General features: G+C 44.6%; 1 pseudogene; it reads left to right on the top strand.

Moving 5' to 3' along the window:
- The first annotated feature begins 11,293 nt into the window (after positions 1–11,293).
- Positions 11,294–14,691, top strand: LOC147963575 (putative serpin-Z6A; annotated as a pseudogene).
- Positions 14,692–18,571: the final 3,880 nt, after the last annotated feature.

The following is an 18,571-nucleotide window of genomic DNA, read 5'->3' as shown; positions in this document are numbered from 1 at the left end:
TTGCAGACCATGGAAGCTCGTCTTTGGCCTTCCAAGCCTTGATTCACGATCATAATCTGGCAGTCTAACTATAATAAATAAAGGTCTCAGTTACAATATGGACCTAAGGCTACCGACAAGTTTCCTTACTATAACAACTTTTCCCACTAATATTTGTATCGCAGAGTAGCATGTTGTCGCTTCATCTTCCTCACTCCACCAACTCATCACTATTTGTCTGCTAACACCAATCTTGGGGCTGCCCATGCCCTGTCTGATGACGATACAACGTTTCTTGGTGAAGCCCACTAGCTCTTATCAGGCATCGCCTCCCAGTCCCTACTGCTACATATCAAGTCATGTACTCTAAGCCTCTATTTTCACTGCCACTGAAAGTTTTACTTATGGTGCCATGCATGGTTTTGCATGAGAGAATGAAGTGAGGAATCCAGTTATAGGTATATGCCAGTGGTGGTAGGTGCAATTGTTGTTTCCGTTGGGTGTTCAAGAACAAAGTCCTAATCATCGAAGTTGGTTGTCAAGGGCATCAATGATGTACTGTATGTTCAAGCATGTAGGTAGTGTTGGGGTTAACACGAGTAATACTGTGAAATACTACGGTGGTAGAGCATGGCTATGGTGTGCTTGTAATAAAAAATTCACTACTCTAGCAGATCTCCTGTGTGTTCTAAGAAAAAATTATACCAAGATAAAATGAATTTAGATTCAAAGAAAGCTCAATTTATAAGTTCCTAAATGGCCCAACTGATCCTAGGTAGGTCTGTTAGAATTATTGTATAGGGATAGGAGAGGTGTTTAAATTGTATCTATCTCTTCTTCTCTCTATCTCTTGTAACGTCCTCCCCTGGTCGATCTCTTTCTGTTCCTGTCGATCTCCTCCTGGTCGATCTCCTCCTCTGTAACTTGTCCACCAAGGCTTTGCCTCAATATATACAACGCGGCCCGAGACAAAGGGTTCTACGCTTCCCAAAGTACTTTACATGGTAACAGAGCCTCTTCCTCATCAGATCAAGAGAGATCGCATCTAGCTACCGTTCGCGACCGAGCCATGTCCACCACCTCCGCCTCCATGTCACCCAGCACCATGGGCGCGATCACCACCACCTCCTCCACCTCCACCTTTGCTTCCTCATCCACAACTACCAATACCTTCCTCGGATCGCCACCACAGGAGAAGCTGACGAGGGGGAACTTCCTCCTCTGGAAAGCCATCGTGCTTCCTCAGATCAAGGGTGCTCAGATGGAGCACCATCTTGACACCACGAGCCCGCCACCGCCGGCCACCCTCACCATCACCAAGGACGGCAAAGAAGAGAAAGTTGTCAACTTCGCCCGCACCCTCTGGTATGTGCAACAACAACAACTCCAAGGGTTCTTGATGGGTTCTTTTTCCCGCGAGATTCTGTCCCAGGTGGCCACGCTCCAGACGCTGGCCGAGGTGTGGCGCGCCATCAACGACATGTTCATCGCCCAGAGCCAGGCGCAGGCGATCAACACCCGCATCGAGCTCACCAACCTTAAAAAAGGTAACTTGACCATGGCAGAGTACCTCGGCAAGATCAAAACCCTCACCGATGAAGTTGCCTGCACCGCCTCGGCCCTCTCCGACCCGGAGATCGTATCCAAGATTCTTGCCGGCCTCGACATGGAATATAATCCAGTCGTCTCTGCACTGGCGGCACGCGTGGAACCCATCACGGTTCTGGAGCTGCATAGCCAGCTGCTCAGCTTCGACGTCCGCCTCACCCTCCTCCACGGCGGCGATCTTCGGCAATCTTCTGCGTACTCCGCCTCCCGGGGACATGGTCGTGGCCGTGGTCACCAGGGCACCACCCGTGGTGGCGGACGCGGCCGCGGTGCCTCATCGGGCGACGGTGCTCGCTCTGGAGGCGGCTACGACAACAACTACGACGACGGCTACGGCAACAACCACGGGGGTGGCGGCTTCAACAACAACACTGGCCGCCGCAACCCCCCCCCCCCCCCCCGCTCGGTCTCGCCCTCGGTGTCAACTCTGCAAGAAGGCTGGCCATGAGGTCCTCGATTGCTGGCATCGGTATGATGAAAACTTCGTTCATGACTCCAAACTAGTTGCAGCAGCTATGCGCGAGCAAGGCGGGGACGGTGTCTGGTACGTTGACTCCGGTGCTACCGATCACGTCACTAATGAGCTTGAGCAACTTGCCCTACGTGAGACGTATCACGGCAACGATCAGATCCACACAGCCAGCGGTAAAGGTATGGAGATTTGTCACATTGGTCAAGTCTCACTTAATTCCCCTAGTCTTCAACGTGATCTTGTTCTTAAGGATGTTCTCCATGTTCCCCAAGCTGACAAAAATCTTGCCTCAATGTCTCGTTTAGCCACCGATAATGATGTTTTCTTTGAAACTCACCCTCGCTATTTTTTCATTAAGGATCGGGCAACGAGGGCACCTCTCTATCACGGTAGATGCGTCGGCGACCTCTACCCCATCTCCTCCGGAGCTCTTAGCAACAAGCATCATCGCGTCTACTCCATCGTCAAGCCTTCTTTCGAGCGGTGGCATCAAAGATTAGGACATCCCTCATCAATCATAGTTAGGCAAGTAGTCAATAAAGACAAACTTCCTTTGTCACATAGTTCAAACAAAGAGTCTGTTTGTGAAGCATGTCAATGTGCCAAGAGCCATCAGCTTCCCTATCCTAAGTCTACTAGTGTGTCTCATGCCCCATTACAATTGATCTTCAGTGATGTATGGGGTCATGCTCGAGATTCTTTTGGTCGAAAAAAATATTATGTTAGCTTCATTGATGATTATAGCAAGTTCACATGGATTTATTTACTTAAGTATAAATCCGAAGTCTTTTCAATCTTCCAAGAGTTTCAGAAGCTAGTTGAGCGCCACTTTGATAGGAAAATTATTTCAGTCCAAAGTGACTGGAGAGGAGAGTATGAAAAACTCAACTCCTTCTTTCGTAGCATTGGGATCACTCATTATGTGTCCTGCCCTCATGCTCATCAGCAAAACGGTTCTGCTAAACGCAAACACCGTCATATCGTCGAAGTTGGCCTCTCCCTTTTAGCTCATGCATCTATGCCCCTCAAGTATTGGGATGAGGCTTTCATCACAGCTACATATCTTATCAACCGTCTTCCCAGTAAGGTCATTGGCAATTCAACTCCTTTAGAACGATTGTATCATCAAAAGCCAGACTACAACTCTCTAAAAAAATTTGGGTGTGCATGTTACCCCAACCTTCATCCATACAATCGTCACAAACTAGAGTTTCGCTCCACACAATGTGTGTTTCTTGGGTATAGTAACCTTCATAAAGGGTATACATGTCTTGAACCATCTACTGAACGCATCTATATCTCCCGTGATGTTATCTTCGATGAAACATTATTCCTTTTTTCTCTCCTTCATCCCAATGCTGGCGCCTTGCTTCGTGCAGAAATTGCACTCCTACCAGACTATTCTACACACCCTGATCACGGGGGTGAATTAAATGATCATGATCATGTGCAAAAATCCACAGAAAAATGCGTCTCAAATGGGTCTTGTACAAATTCTACTCGTCATTTTATGTGTACACAGGACAAAGGCACAATCTTCGAGGAGGATCTGGCTGTCAGCGCGCGATCCCAGGCAGATCCGCGGCAGCCTGCCGAACAGGGCGGCACGCGATCCGGTGCAGATTTGCCCCTGGCAGGCGACAGCGACAACGGCCCAGGCGCGGGTCCAGGGGCGGCTCCGGGCGCGCCACGCCGAGCCGACCAGGTGGGTCACGTGGGTCCAGGCGCGGGCCCTGGCGCGGGTCCAGGCGAGTCACGCCAAGACGACCAGGCAGGCCACAACGGACCAGGTGCGGGCGTGGGTCCAGGCGCAGCGCCTCGCCAATCCTCGCCTGTGCGGTCTGATCCGGCTGTCGAGCGTGGCGCGGGGGGGAGCGACTCCTCGTCTGCCACGTCGGTTGAACCAGTGCGCCGCCAGACCGAGGAACAGGGCGCATCTTCCTCGGACCAGGAGCCGATCCACCATGCTGGATCTTCTATGGGCGCCGCCGAAGCTGCTGGATCTCCTGTGCCGCAGTCCACACTACAAGAAAGTTGTTAATACATGATGGTCCTTGTCCGTCACAGATCAGTCAAAATCTGTCATGCGTGATCATCCATGACGGATCTGAAATCCGTCATGTATATCACGTCATAATTTGACATCATACCTTCCATGACGGTTCTTGGCTGTCATGGATCAGCCCCAAGCCCTCTAAGCCCAAACTAGGCTGTGACGGAACAAACCGTCACCAATTTACATGACATGGCTACAACATGGCGCCTACATGGATCTGACGTGGAGGATAACATGGCCCATGTTGTAACCAGCCCAATTAGGAATATGGCCCAATATTTTTGGTGGATAGTCCAACCAATTGGCCTACCTATTTTTTTAGTCCAACCCCCTTTTTTTGTCCAACTTGTTTTCTCCATTCAACACAATTTACAATAGGACAACCAAGTTATATTCATTCAAAAAATAGCAATTGTTCACATGACAATACAGACTTCCAACAATAGAGTAGGATGACGAGCATGTCCAGAAAGCGCTATAAGAAATAAAAAATCAAGTAACATGACTTCAAAGAAAATTCACTACTAGCTAATTTTAATCTCCAATACTACACAACCGCTTCAAAGAGCTATACAGACCCAAATAACTCCTCCTAAAAAACTTCAATCGCAAGTAACACTGATCAACTCTACCAAACCTGCATAGAATCAAAGCACATACATAAGTTATAAAAGCCAGCTCCCAAATGAATCCAAAAAGTAATAATAATAGTTGATTTTCCAAGCAATCATATGTGGAGAGACTGCTACTATATTAAGATACCACATAAATGTGCACAACACACGTGAAGAAAAACAAACTAGTTACAAGTTCAAAAAATTGTTCTAAATATGTGACATTTTATCATCCAAACATAGGAAGGTCAACTTCATTTTAAAACAAAGGACAGACAAATCATTTCATATTCATCAAGTACAGCAACAAAATCAAGTTTATATGCACGTGACAGGGCTTCTATATCAAAATAGATGACTCCATACAATACAATGTAGTTCATAGTTAATAAAACATGAAAAAGTAATATTGTAGGCATACTTTCTTCATCAATTAAAGCTATTTTATGTCAATAAACTTCTTTTTGCATGCAACTTAAAATAAAAACACTCAAAGGCAAGACCATTTTAGACAATTAAATGATCCACACTTCAATATGTGATGTGATAAAGAATTGAGACAGAGCAGATGTTGAATAATACCAAGAATTAGATAATATGCTAGTAATAACACTGGAAATTTGAAACTTGACAAATGCACACTATGGAGCTGATCAAACACTCTAAAATCTGAAGCAAAAACAATATACCATCTACTATTAGTAATCTTAAATAAAAGCACGCAGTCTTCACTTCCATCGCTACTTCAGATTGAAATTCTGTGTACACGCATATCTGGAAATACAGTAGTACCAGTAGTACAAAATCCATCACCTATTTGAACAAAGCAGAAGCAATCAGACAAAGATTAGCATGCTAGTTTCTAGAGAAACAATGAGTACAGCAGAATGAATATGTGCTTGCATCAGGGTTGTTTGCAACCATATTAATATAAAACTTAAAGACTCAACCAGAAATGTAAAAGAATAGGGGATGAATAATATTCTGTACAAGCGATCAGCTGAAAATTATGTAAAGAAAATTCTGCCAACATATACACTGTACCACACCATTCCTTAACAAACAAGAATGACAGTAAACAAGTAACAGAGACTAACTTCAAGATAATTAACACAACTGGGCATAAACATAGGCCAAGTTCAAATAAAAACATCTAATGTTGTGGACTATATTAACTCAATTTTTAAATCAAAATCGGCACCAACGGATTTTTCATCAAGCTCGATGTTTATGCTGCAAGTTCATCTCAAAGCACCAACAAATACAGTACAAAATAATACCATGTTCTGCTCGAGGATAAGACAAGCAGAAGAATGGAAGGGTATCAAGCTCACCATTTATTCTGCAACCATAAGAGATATCAACAGTTATCAAGCATACAACTGAAGAAAAATTATTTGATAGGAACGATAATATATTTACAAATGGAGATGCACACAAGTTAACCACTGTGAAAGCTGCTCCCTGAGTGAGAGGGAGAGGCACAAAATTTACCCCTGAATAAGTTGCTCCATCAGGTTTATGCACTTGGTCCCCATCAAGTTTCAAAAATATATATGATTGTAGTTTATGTACTGGTTCTTCCATAACTTAAAACTGTTTTTTTAATTCATCCTTTTCTAATGCATACATATAGAGACAAACTTAACTGAACTCATCTCTCTCACCGAACAAACTGAAATTCTAAAGTACACGTACATTCAGTGAGATACTGAGATTTAAGATTCATAGTTCCATTTTGAAAAAAAAAAGATGTAGTGTGTTCTACATTTTTAATGCAGGACATGGTCTGGTACATTACATTACAAAGCAAGAAGACTTGCACACACAACAGAAGTTCAAGTCCAGCCAACTAACTTGCACCTACTTTGTTCAAATACAACACATGGTCTGGTTCATTACATTACAAAGCAAGAAGACTTGCACCCATAGCAGAAGTTCATAAGTTCAGCCAACTAACTTGCACACACTTAGTTCAAGCAGGACATAGTATGGTTTATTACATTACAAAGCAAGAACCTATGCAAAAAAGAAGTAAACAAAATAAAATTAGGTCCTGCAAGCCTGACCATTAAAAAGATGTTCAGAAATACAACTAGTTATGTACCAAGAGATGCAAGCAACAGAAGAATAAATTAATGCAACAGATTTATGTGGTTTTGTTGTACTGTATATGTCCATAATATCCCAAAGAGAAAAATATTACAGATCTTTCACTAGCAGGTAGTTAATCACAGAAATGCATTACATATTTTGTTTGAAACCAGTCTATGAAAGCAGAATAAATGCAGGGGGTCGGTTTCTCAATACAGTACATCTAGAATAAGACAAGCGGAAGAATGGAAGTGTATCAAGCTCACCATGTTCTACTCCAGCACTGTAGCGTTGGCGTCGATCAGGTGGGAGATGTACCAACTACAATGTGCAAAGCAAAGATATTAGTGTGACAATTGGATGTCGGTTTCATTTCATTATTACTGAAATGCAAATGTTATCTCAACTGTACCAAATTCTTAAAAATCTATGCCTTCCCAAATGTCTAGATTTATTAATGAACTAACATCAGAAACCTGAATCTGTGCAACACTAACCAACCTTTGGATAATAATAATAAACGGAACAAATTTTCCATCTTTGCATTGGTATGGCGAAAACACATATATCAGACACCAAATTACTAGCACTTGAAATGTGCCAACTAAAATGAAATACCGGCTTCACCTGCCGTGGATATCCTCTGCTCTATCATGCAATGTTCAAACTTACAGAATTCGTGAGATATATATTTGTCAACATTTTCTATGCAATCTAAGTGAAAATGCAAGCCTAAACCTATGTTGAATATAGATCAGGAATCAAAAGCGGTCGGTCACAAGCGAATATTGGATGAAATAAAATAAGCAGAATATGCCATAGATGAGACAGGCAGAGGTACACATGCTCACTTAAGAGGTTCATTGGTGATGCAGTGGTCGCAGTGCAGGCTAGGCACCACCGTCGCGCAACAGAGGAGGTCGCCACGGGATGCACGGCTGTGCCAGATAGGCCACGGGGGAGGTCGGGCCGGGTCGCCACCGTCCAGCCCAACCCGCATGAGCGCACCGAGCTAGGGGACGCCATCCAGGAGGCGGAGAGGCACGATCGGGGGCGCTGTCCGACGGAGAGGAGCCATCGGAGAGGTGTCGGTGATGGACGAGATGCTGCAATCGAAACCCTAGCCATGGGCCAGGGGTCGAGACCGGCAGTGGCGGATCCAGCCGGACTGGAGGAGGGAGGGGTCGAAGACTAGCCCGTCGGTGTGCTGTGCAGTGGCGAACGTCGCCGGAATCAACGGGCGTTGGTCGCGGCACGAAGGGTCGCATGAGAGAGAGAGAGAGTTAGGGTGGATGGGTGGGGGATGCGAAGGATCTGACATGTGCCAGAGCTGCGAGGTGAGAGGAGGGGTGGGAGAGGGCCGGCGACGAGCTGTGGGAATCGGGATGTGGTGGGTGGCGGCGATGGGGAATCGGGAGGGGTCTGCGTGGAGGAGGAAGAGAGGAGGGGGCCAAGGAGGAGTGTTTTAGGGTTAGCGTTTTATGTACGGAGCAATTGGGCGGGCTTTAGCGGGTTTTAGGCGGGCTTCGGGGCTGTAGCAAACCGTCCATGATAGTTTCTCATATTGTCACCGCAAATCCGTCATGGATTAACAGATTTCTTGTAGTGCCACAGCTACCGATTTTGTGGCTCCTTCACCTCCTCGTCGACACATCAGGTCTCGGTCAGGTATTGTCAAGGAAAAACAATATAGTGATGGTACAATAAAGTATAATCCGACTAAGCGTGCTTTTCTTGCTACTACTGGTGAACCTATTAATTTGCATGATGCACTTGCTAGCAAGGATTGGAAGGAAGCCATGGATAATGAGTACGATGCACTCATAAAAGAATCAGACTTGGCATTTAGTACCACCACAACGTGGTGCTAACATAATCGATTGTAAGTGGGTATACAAGATAAAAAGGAAATCTGATGGTAGTATAGACAGGTACAAGGCAAGGTTGGTTGCAAAAGGTTTTAAGCAAAGGTTTGGAATTGATTATGATGATACCTTTAGTCCTGTGGTTAAAGCAACTACCATTCACCTTGTTTTGTCCATTGCCATTTCCAGAGGATGGAGCTTACGACAGCTAGATATTCAGAACGCGTTCCTTCATGGTGTTTTTGAGGAAGAAGTGTTCATGCGGCAACCACCAGGTTATGAAAGTCATAGCACACCACATTATGTATGTAAGTTGGATAAAGCATTATATGGACTTAAGCAGGCTCCAAGAGCATGGTATTCTAGGCTGAGCATGCAGTTACAACATCTTGGGTTCACGCCATCCAAAGCAGATACATCCTTGTTCTTTTATAGCAAAGGCAATATCACTGTTTTTGTGCTTGTTTATGTTGATGATATAATTGTTGCTAGTTCAAGTCAAGAGGCCACCACCTGTTTGCTTAAGGATTTAAAACTTGAATTTGCTCTCAAGGATCTAGGTGATCTTCACTATTTTCTTGGCATAGAAGTAAAGCAAGTCAGAGATGGCATACTTCTCCCACAAGAAAAATATACAACTGATGTTCTAAAGAGGGTGGGATTGGAGAATTGCAAACCTGTCAACACACCAATTTCCACCTCAGAAAAACTTACGGTTGATAGTGGAGAAGCTCTTGGTCCAGAAGATGCAACAAATTATAGAAGTGTTGTTGGTGCTTTGCAATATTTAACACTTACACGTCCAGATATTTCTTATTCAGTGAACAAGGTATGTCAATATTTGCATGCTCCTAGAACTACTCATTGGACGGCAGTTAAAAGAATCCTAAGGTATCTTCAGTATTCTCAAGGGCTTGGACTTCAAATTTTCAAGTCCCCTTCCTTGCTTGTTACTGCATATTCTGATGTAGACTGGGCAGGGTGTGCTGATGACAGAAGATCCACTGGTGGTTTTGCTGTGTTTCTGGGATCTAATCTTGTGTCATGGAGTGCAAGGAAGCAAGCTACTGTCTCAAGATCAAGTATAGAGGCTGAATATAAGTCATTAGCAAATGCCACAGCTGAAGTAATGTGGATACAAACATTACTCTATGAGCTTGGAATTAAAGCTTCGAAGGATGCATGGTTATGGTGTGACAATATTGGTGCAACTTATCTTTCAGCCAATCCTGTCTTCCATGCACGAACAAAACATATTGAAGTGGACTTTCATTTTGTCAGAGAGAGTAGCTCGAAAGCTACTTGAGATACTGTTCATTCCTACAGGGGATCAACTTGCAGATGGGTTTACTAAACCCTTGACAGAGAGAAGATTGGATGAGTTCAAATACAATCTCAACCTTAGCAAGGCTTGAGGTTTAGATTGAGGGGGAGTGTTAGAATTATTGTATAGGGATAGGAGAGGTGTTTAAATTGTATCTATCTCTTCTTCTCTCTATCTCTTGTAACGACCTCCCCTGGTCGATCTCTTTCTGTTCCCGTCGATCTCCCCCTGGTCGATCTCCTCCTCTGTAACTTGTCCACCAAGGCTTTGCCTCAATATATACAACGCGGCCCGAGACAAAGGGTTCTATGCTTCCGAAACTACTTTACAAGGTCAGTTATATATCCGAGAAGAGTGGCCCGTGACCATGAGGGAGCCACAAGAGGTTTTGAGTAGCACACCTTATGGAAGATCCTATTTAGCCGAGTTTGTGTTAGTTTCTAGTTCCATCTATGGCAGTGACTCTAGCGTTTAAAGATCATTCATGTTTTGCCCTGTTAGGAACACACGAATTTCGCAGGAATTTCTTAGGGATATGATCCTATGGGAATTTTCCAATAATGCCTTCCGGGCTGAAGGATTGCTTTTGAAAATTGATATATGAATCCTTCCTTTCCTTCCCATTTTGGATGACTATCAACATCTTCTCAAACTTCATGTATTCACTTTCTCTAAGAATTCCAATGCAACACGTCTCCTCTCTCTCTCTCTCTCTCTCTCTCTCTAAGTCAAATGACCATGTTATACAACAACTGCGTTTCAGATTCATGTACGAATGTACAAAACATGGCATCCAGTTCCTGCAATTTTTCTATTTCTATGCTTTTCTTACCTCTTGTTCCGAACTTGCTCTCAACCAGTCGCTATGCCGAGTGTTCTACCTTTCAAGTTCTTGACAAAATACACTCCGCAAAGATTCTGACACTCAATAAAGACGTCGATTCCGCTAGCGAGGGAAGGGTCAGTCACGTGCTGCCGTACGGGTGACTCACGGCAAGCCAGCCGTGCTAGCTGCCCACAGGCGAGGACCAGTCGGCCCGCCTTTGGATGTGCGGCCACATGCTGCTGTGCCATTGGCCGACCTTCAGCCTCATGTGGAGTTGGTCCCTGACACGCTTCTGATAGCGGCCTTGCCACTTGAGCCGGTGGTTGAGACTGTCGGGAAGGGGGTTGCTACTCCACCACCACCCCCTCCTCCGGCACCAGAGCTGGCGCCACGACCGCAGTTGGGGGTGACTCTACATGCCGAAGTTGTCGGCATACGGTTGATGAGACGGTACTATGGACACAAATGAGGATTCCTTGGCCAAGGATATGCAGCGTAAAGGAAGGCACAACCTTGACAACCAAGGTATTACGTCGTCACCCAAATCCTTTTAGCTTTTTCCAATACTGCCATCGTTTCTAAGCTGAATAATGTAGGTGTTAGTCTTGGAAAGAATGAGAAGGATATTTCTAGTTCGACTAACGCTTTGAAACATTTGGAATATGACCAGTTAAAAGTTACTCCACGTGTTTCTAGAAAGTCTTATGCCTCCCATACCGACGAGGAGGAACTGCATGCCACATCAGATGGTCAGTTACTCTCTCATTTAGTAGGAGCGGTTCCGTACATGGGCCTAGATGAACCTGGGCTTAGTTCATTGACTGAGCTTACAACATCCGGACGTAAATCAAAGACCACATGTTCAAAAAAAGATATAAAATCCCATAAGAGGGCGAAATGTTCTAAATCTCCTATTGTTTCCTCATGAATGGAATGTTTTTCAAGATCAGAGGTCTTTGGGACTTGGCTAAACATTTATTCACTGCGGAATGTAATAGGGAATACAATTTAGATTTTTTTGGCTATCTTTGAAACACGGAGACATGATTTCTCAGTAAGTTTGCTTAACCATCTTTCTGGCGGGCTGGACTTCACTTGGGTTTCACGACTGCCTAGAGGTCATTCTGGGGCATTTTACTTGGCGTGAATACAGGGACTATGGATATTTTTGCTAGTTCGGATGGTGAGTTTCACATTAAACTCCATATTCGCAACAAGGCCCTCGTCACCATGTATGGGGAATCCCAGGATGAGTTCAAGGCCGATTTTCTCCATGAACTGGTTAATCTGGCGAATGATAATCCCTATCCTATTCTTATAGCAGGTGGGGATTTCAGTTTGCTTCGATTTCCAAATGAGAAAAGCCACGTCGGGTTTGATAATCCTTGGCCTTTCCTTTCCAATGCTGTCATCGATAGTCTAGATCTGCAAGAGGTTTTCATGATTGGAAGGCCACTTGGGAGAACAGTCTTCCAGAACTGACATATGAGAAACTAGATCGCGTTTTGATGGATACCAATTGGGAATCAAAATTTCTTATGGTGTCTGTTCGTGCTCTACCTTGTATCGGGGCTATATCAGACCATGCACCCATTCTCCTAACTTCTGGTTTGCCACGACCATAACATAGACACAAGTTCAAGTTCGAACTTGGGTGGTTGCTTTGGGATGGCTTCCATGACATGGTCAAGGAGGCGTGAGAGAAACCGGTGGTTGGGCCTACCCCAATACACAAATAGAATAACAATTTATCCTAGAAGGTGATTCAAATAGTAGATATTTGCATGGAGTCGCAAATGGCAGACACTAGAAGAAAATTATTCATTCCCTACAACATGATGAGGGCACGATTGAGGGACATGCGCAACTTAAATGTAATATCATTTGTTATTATAAAACTTGTTTAGAACACCAGAGGAAGGAAACTTCTCAATAGATGAGTCCCGAACAGATGACATCCCCTAGGTCTCTAATGAGGAACACAACCTTCTGACAGCTCCATACTCCAAGAAGAAAGTTAGAAAGACAGTTTTCCTAATGGAGCACAACAAAACACCGTATCTGAATGGTTTTCTCGCTGAGTTCTTTGAACTTCCGGAGACCCCGATGGCAATATACATCACTTAATTGGAGACCCCGATGCTTGCTCGGAGCATTACACCATAATGATTGAGCTCTGCGACACCACCAACCATCTAGGGCGCCCAAGCACTCAAGAATAACAAGCTCTATGCACTAGTAGAAAAAGGCCCATTTGTCCCGGTTCATAAGGCCCATTTGTCTAAGATCGGGAACCGGGACTAAAGGGTCGGTACTAAAGCCCAATACCTTTAGTCCCGGTTCTTATACGAACCGGGACAGATGGAGCTTCATGTGGCCGCTGCGGCTTGCCCAGACAGGAGGGCCTTTTGTCCCGGTTGGTAGCACCAACCGGGACCAAAAGGCATCCATGCGCCAGCAATTCAGGGGCTGAGATTTTTGTAGGGGTTTCATATATTAATTGTGTTAGCTAGCTAATAGAGAAAAGTGTCCTCTCTTATCTCCGTGCTTGGTCGACGCTATGTACTATATGTATAGAGAGGACTCGACACACTATCTAGTAGTAAACAAATGAAAAAAACCATTAAGTACAAAAGATCGTCATGAACATATAAAGAGAGAAGTGATCAACCTCTCCTTCTCCGAGTGATCAACCTCTAGCTAGCGGAGCAAGCAGGCCCTCCCCACGCGGATCATCTTCACTGTATCCGTCCGTGCGCTGCAACGACCTCGCGGGGTCCGTCGTGCGCTGGCGGAGCAGGCCCTTGCCGACCGGCGGGCCATGCGTCAACTTCGCGTGCGCCGTGTGGCACGACAAGACAAGGCTTCTCAAGCCCGCGTACGCCGCCGCCGCCGTCAAGTCGTACAGGGCGCAGACGCGCGCCGTAAACTTCCGCGAAAAGGTCAGTGGTCGATCTATATGCATGTGCATGTTAATCGTATATAGATCGATCGAGTGCAATTAATATGTGCGTACTTACATACCTGGTGGTGCAGCCGGTGGAAGCAGCGAAGCAGATCAACGCATGGGTGGCGGCGTCCACGAATAACCTCATCCCCTCGATCATCAATCCACGCCCACTATCCGAGCTGACCGACGCCGACCTCGTGGTCGCCAACGCCATCTACCTCAAGGGCGAGTGGCTCAAGCCTTTCCGCAAGGAGCAGACCAAGGAGGACAAGATCCACCGCCTCGACGGCGGCATTGTCGACGTGCCCTTCATGCGTGACCACGGCAGGCAGCGCATTGCCTGCCACGACGGGTTCAAGGTGCTCCAGCTTTACTACAAGAGGGGTCAGCCGTTGGCTGCTCAGCCATCGGCGCTCTACTCAATGTGCATCTTCCTCCCACACGACCACGACGGGCTGTGGCGGCTCACCGACAAGATCGCATGCAACAATGGCTTTTTGCGCGAGCACCTGCCGACGGGCACCGTCCTAGTCGGCGACTTCCGCTTGCCCAAGTTCAAGCTCGCGTTCTCCACCGACATGACAAACGTTCTCCAGGACTTGGGACTCAAGGACGCTTTCAACCTGTGGAAGGCCGACCTGTCCAACATGGTGGAGGAGAGCCCTGGCGTGAACCTTGCGCTGGAGAAAGTGCTACACAAGGCTGTCATCGAGGTAAACGAGGAAGGCACAGAGGCGGCCGCCGTCACCGCTGCTGGTCTTTGCAGAAGTACACGGCCGGGCCTACAAACCGCCGGTGCGCGTGGACTTTGTGGCTGATCACCCGTTTGCCTTCTTCGTGATGGAGGAGGTGTCGGGTGCAATTCTTTTCACAGGACACGTCCTTGATCCATCAAGGGAGTGACGGGAAGTGGGGGTGTTTAGCGGAGAGATGACACATACATCTATAAGTGCCAATGAGTTGCCTCAGGCTACTTTAGCCAAGGCTCGGGCAGCAGTGGTGTTTGTGCCTTCACCTGCTGTTGATGCTGTAGTTCCTTGAGAAAAGAGATTCTACCATGCACGGGATCTCCCGTGCATGGCTCAGCCGTCCATTCTCTTGAAGATTAGGCTACATGCATGTTGGCCCCCACTCAAGCTTTTATATCCCTGACACACATTAATACCCCAGCCATGCATATTTTCCCATATAATTTCAAAGCTTCAATCTATATTATTTTTTGAATCACAATTCCAATTTAGAATCCGTTTACATATTTGAGTTCCTTGCAGTTAGGACTTTGAATTAAGACCACTTTCGAATATATTTTGAGAGGCTTTCAAGTTCATATTTCAAAACATGATAAAACTCTATGAAATATAACAACACAATCTAGAACACAAAAAACCTAATGAAACCCAATAAGTTCTAACTGTATTGACACTGAATGAAACATTATGAGACGATCTCGAACAGATGAGCCACAGTGAAATACTCAAATAGTATGATTGTTTTTCCTTCTGAAACATAATAAAGCATTTGAGTTTTTAGCACCTTTATATTGTAATGCATGTGTTTGTAGAAGGAGAGAGCAGATGAATAGTGCACTGTACAAGTTTGATGATGACGCATATATTTGTAGCATTTCTGATACAACACTCAATGAATATGAGAGTATATAGATAAAGAAATAATATCAATTATCTTAGTGAAAAAGGTGAAATGGATCCCACACAAAGCATTAATTGCTCAGACATGCACGGTACCTCCCGTGCATGGTAGAACAGCCGGTCTCGTAGTTCCTTCGAATGTTTTTGTTCCTTTTATTCCCCTCCTAGTGCGCGCTCTTCCTCAGGAAATTTCATGGATGGTGGTGGACAACGTAGGAAGAAAGTTGGTGCTGTGATTGTCCCTTCACGGTCCAGCCTCTGTATAAAAAATCTTTCATTTAAATAAAGATCCTTTTTTGGAATATGAGGAGGTTCGGTGCTAGGGGGCGCCAGAATTAGCTGTGTGACTTTGTTCGTGATTCAAGTATTGATATTGTTCGTGAAAGATTGTGGATGTCGCCTGGGGGGGGGGGGGGGTAGGCGCTTTAAAATAATTATGATTTAGGCTTAAACAAATACGGAATAAAATTAGTGTTTAATTTCACAAGCACAAAACTTGAAAATCGACTAGGCTCAACTATGTGCACCAACAACCTATGCTAAGCAAGATAAACAACTAAGTGATAGTAAGATATATAACATGAAACATTATGGCTATGACAAAGTGAAGTGCATAAGTAAAGGGATCGGGTAAGAGATAACCGAGGCACGCGGAGATGACGATGTATTCTGAAGTTCACGCCCTTGTGGATGCTAATCTCCGTTCGAAGCAGTGTGGAGGCATAATTCCCCCCAAATGCCAGTAGGGCCACCGTAATCTCCTCACCCCCTCACAAAATGCAAGATGTCGTGATTCCACTAAAGGGCACTTGAGGGCGGTCACCGAACCCGTACAATTGGCAACCCTTGGGACGGTCACCGAACCCGTACAATTGGCAACCCTTGGGGGTGGTCACCGAACCCGTACAATTGGCAACCCTTAGAATGGTCACTGAACCCGTACAAATTGCTCGAGGCAATATACATAACTTAATTGGAGACCCCGACGCTTGCTCGAAGCTTTACACCACAATGATTGAGCCCCGCGACACCACCAACCATCTAGGGCGCTCAAGAACTCAAGAGGAACAAGCTCTAGGGTACCAAGCACCCAAGAGTAATAAGCTACTCAAACTTCACTTCCAACGTGTCACCGTGGAGAATTCAAATCTATGCACCCAATGCAATGGCAACCACAAAGTTCATCATACCGTAAGAAGTGACTACGATACTTTCATGGTATAAGGAACTAAATCACACATTAACAATCCATATTATAACAATTGACTTGTGATGATTGTATCTCAAAGTATAACAAGCAAGTTTTGGTCAATTCAATATGATTGTTCTTCTAATGTCATACTTTTAAAGTTGTTTTAGGAACATCATTACACTTAATGATATCTCAAGATCTGAAAAACATGATCACCAACAACATTTGAGCTAGTCTTAGAGGCGAGACTAGGAATCAGATTTTACCGTTTGTCATTTCACACGTGCATATGAGTTTTCCACTAAATTGCATATTCCAGGATCATAGCAGTTGTAGCATAGAAAATAAACTCTTTATTACAAACATGAAAATATAATATTATTGCCTCTAGGGCATATTTCCAATAGGTAGAGTCATCCATGGCTCCGGTATCATCGGCTTGTACGTCATGTTTTCTAGAGCACTCACATAACATGTCATGGGCCGCCCAATGTGACCTAGGATGGAACCGACTTAGGGGTTCTCGGCCCGACCCACCAGGCCGGATCTGACATGCCAACGACCACCTAGGCCATGGCACCATCACCCTCATTAGGGGTGGATGTCTTTTGAGGGAGAGGACAATTGGCAGTGGGAATCGTGGGGCAATGTCATCACCGGGGAGCAGTCTCGTTGGTGGAGGTTGCATTGGGGCTATCCTGAAGGGAGAAGACATCGGGGCTGGGATTGTACTGCGTGTGGCCCAAAAAAATTGAAGGTGGTTTATGTGAGAGAGGGCGGACAAAGGAGGAAGAGAAATGCATGCAGGGTAGGAAACTGAACCTTACATATTTTTTTACGATTCCCCAAAGTTTAGCTTAACTATTCTCTGTGCAACATTTGTTTCTTTATACGAGCGCCCCACATGATTTGGCTCCGATTGCAGATCTGCTCTCTCATGTAGTATTTCGAAATTACTACTACCTCTGTGCTAAAATACAAGAAGTTTTTTTAGGCTTGTTTAGCCTAAAAACAGGTCTTATATTTTATGACGGAGGAAGTAGTTCATTAACATGGTATGGTTTGGGGGCAATAAGTTATTCGGTCTAGGCGTCTAGCTATGCAATCCATGTCCACAAATAAGATGAGCTGTGCCGGTGCGGCCCAAAAAAGGAAAGGTGTGGTGGGAGGCAAGGTTAATGTACTGAAGTGATAGAAGAAAAAAAAATCTTTAGAATCATACACATTGTAGGGAAAAGAAATCATGTATCCTTTGGGACGCAGATCTTTGGGTGCCAATGCACACAAACTGGAATATAATATTAAAAATTACAAAATTAGTCAAAAATCATAAAAGTTCTTGGAAACAAGAATAGTATAGTGGTATACTGATGTGAAAAGTTTCGCGAAGGAATGACTAGCTTCCATGGTGTTCTAGACAAAATAAAACAAAATCAGCACTATATAAATATTACAATTAGAGTAGGGCATTTTGGAGACCGAGCTCTATGGAGCCCTTTATTTTAAAAAATTCAAAATTCATAAATTTTAGTTTCATTTTTTTTTGAAAATAAATACACATGTACTCAAGGATGTAAAGTGTATGTGTGAAAAAATTCCGGATGAAATACCTTGAATCACGAGCTGCACAAAAAAAACAAAATCATGGCCTTTAAAGATGAACAGTACAGATGCTAAAAAGCCCTACATTTGTCTTTTTTGTGTAGTTCACGTTTTAATATATTTTGACCTGAAAATTTGCACACATGTACATTATATATCTAGGTATATGTGTATTTATTTTTAGAATTTTTTGAAACTGAAAATTTTGAATTTCAAAGTTTTCAAATAAAGGCCTCCATGGAGCTCGGTCTCCGTTTGGCATTTTCATTACAATTGACACTTTTGTAATAATCAATTTGTTTGTTTTTGTCCCAGAGTCCACGGAAGTCACTCCTCCGTG

Source organism: Triticum urartu, chromosome 6A, assembly GCF_056163025.1.
Source record: "Triticum urartu cultivar PI428250 chromosome 6A, HENAU_Tu73, whole genome shotgun sequence".
Classification (NCBI taxonomy): Eukaryota; Viridiplantae; Streptophyta; class Magnoliopsida; order Poales; family Poaceae; genus Triticum; species Triticum urartu.
Note: the sequence above shows the minus strand (reverse complement) of the source record. Positions and strands in the feature narration are given on the sequence as shown.